General features: G+C 31.2%; 1 long non-coding RNA gene across 1 annotated transcript in view; it reads right to left on the bottom strand.

Moving 5' to 3' along the window:
* Positions 1-107: 107 nt before the first annotated feature.
* LOC106775641 overlaps positions 108-2500 on the bottom strand; it is a 7548-nt gene continuing 5155 nt past the window's right edge. The window contains exons 2-3 of the long non-coding RNA XR_001376819.2: positions 2342-2343; positions 108-192 (exon numbers count right to left, since the gene is read on the bottom strand). This is a non-coding gene — a long non-coding RNA (uncharacterized LOC106775641). The remainder of the gene's footprint in view (positions 193-2341; positions 2344-2500) is intronic.

Genomic DNA, 2500 nt, shown 5'->3' with positions numbered 1-2500 from the left:
TATGTGTTGGGAGGTGAACGAATGATATTTGATTAGTGTAGATAGTTGTGTTCGCTTGCTTTGTAATATCCTCTGTTAACCAAAACTGCATCCAAAATATAGTTTCAATGCCAACAAAATTCATCAGATATAAATGACAATAGGAAATCGATGTATATTCCCCAAGCATCGGATTTCAATATCATTTGCTTACTGTTAGCCTTATACAGAAGAAAGGTTACATTTTTNATATTATATTATTTAATATTATATCTTTCCCATTTATTTTATTTCTTTTTTAGTTAATATTATAAAGCAGTTAATATTCTGAAAAAGTGGTCCATTTTTAAAAATAAAAACCGTTTTTAAAACGTGTGTGGTTGTGCCCATGATTCCCACAACAATCTCTTTTAACGTTAAATACTCTGTGATGGTTTTTGGAGTAATACAGACTCTTTCAGAAAATTTCATATCAAGTCACTGAGCCTACTCTTTCCTTCATATACATCACCATCGTGTTTTAAGAGCAAGGGTTCAGAAACCAGAAATTAGGCAAACGTACAACAATGGCTGGAGGTTGGTCTTTCTGCTTCCGCTTTTATTCTTGTAAATCTGAATATGATTAAATGTGCTTGTTTGATATATTTAGATTTATTGAATCTTTGTATGAACATGTTTTACATTTGGTATCAGAGCATGTTTATCCTCTGCCATGTTTGGTTCACTCCTTTGCGTATTGTGTTTTTAATTTTATTAATTGTTTTGAAATTGGAGAAAGAAGAAAATTTTCTGTGAATTTTTTCTGAGAAATTTTTTATGCTGGAGGGTAAAGATGATTAAAACGACATTTGCTTTTGCCTTTCAATTTGGGCATATTTATGAAAAATATATTCAGTTTTTTTATTTCTTCTTTACTTGCATTTACACGCACTGGAGAAAGGTACCTGCTTTGCTTCTGGGTTTAATTAAGATTTTACGGTGCACTGCTGTTTGAGTTGTCTTTCTTTCTGCATACTTGCTTTTCATATATTGAGTTTACGTTGAACATTGAGATTGACGCACTGCTTTTCCGTGTTTTTTTTCCATGTTTCTGGAGCACGTTTATATATATATATAATATATCTTTTGGATATAACATATATGTGACGCAGTGCTTTTGGATATAACAAATATGTGACGCAGTGCTTTCGTGTTATTATTATATGCGTATAATATATGTTAGACACTGTTTTACATTCTGAGATTAAAATGCGCGTATAATAAATATGGATATTATATATTTATTATATATGATGCTTATATTTTATTTAGATTAAATATAAGACTTAAAGATAGTTTAATGTTTAGTGATAAATATAATTTTTAATAATTAGAGAGTAGCCACAACATCTTTAATTAGTTAAATTATATTATAAAGATCACTTTATTAAAACATTAATTGTAATTAATTATATATACTGTGATGAAATATACCCACAGGATTTTTGTTACATTTGTATAATTAATTAGGATAAAATATTAATTATAATTCTTAATTTTCCCACAGGAATTAGGAATGAAATATAATTTAATAGTTTTATCATAAGGTTAGATGAGTCTAATTGAGTAAGGCTTTAGCCCACAGGCAAGTTTTATGTTAATAGACTTATTGGTAAAGACATGTTTTGCATTGGTAAAACATGACATTCATTTGAGTCTCAAATTATGATAATGAACATGATTTTGAATTTGCAATTTCTCAATCTGTGAATTTTTCTGATATCAAGTGTGGTATTCCCGAATTGAAAGGAGATAATTATAAGATCTGGAAGGAGAGAGTTCTTCTTCATTTAGGCTAGATGGATATAGACTATGCTATTTGAAAACCAGAACCACCGGGTATTACTAAGACTAGCACTCCAGATGCCATTGAACTTTATGAAAAATGGGAGAGGTCAAATCGTCTCTCCGTAACATTCATAAAAACTAACATTTCCGCTGGAATCCGGGGTTCGGTTGATCAGTATGAGAATGTCAAGGATTTACTAAAGGCTATTGATGAGCAGTTTACAACATCTGATAAATCTCTTGCCAGCACTCTTATAATGCAATTTTCATCCTTAAAGCTCATTGGAATTAGAGGAGTGCATGATCATATCATGCGCATAAGGGACATTGTGGCTCAACTAAAAGCTTTGGAAGTTACCATGTTTGATTCTTTCCTAGTACACTATATTTTGTGCACTTTTCCTCACCATTATGTTCCCTTTAAAATCTCTTACAACACACGTAAGGATAAGTGGTCTATTAATGAATTATTGACCATGTGCGTTCAAGAAGAAGAAAGGCTATTGATTGAAGAAGGGGAGAAGGTGAACTTGACCACTTCGTTTAAGAATAAGAAGAACCAAGTTAATAAGAAGGGAAAGATTCCTGCTCAGCCAGTTATTAAGAAGGAGTCCAGATGTTTCTTTTGTAAAAAGAAGGGACACATGAAGAAGGAATGTCAAAAGTTTAAGGATTGGTTGGAAAAGAAAGGTAA

This window comes from Vigna radiata, chromosome 10 (genome assembly GCF_000741045.1).
Source record: "Vigna radiata var. radiata cultivar VC1973A chromosome 10, Vradiata_ver6, whole genome shotgun sequence".
Classification (NCBI taxonomy): Eukaryota; Viridiplantae; Streptophyta; class Magnoliopsida; order Fabales; family Fabaceae; genus Vigna; species Vigna radiata.
The sequence above is the reverse complement of the archived record's forward strand: the minus strand, read 5'-3'. Positions and strand labels throughout refer to the sequence as shown.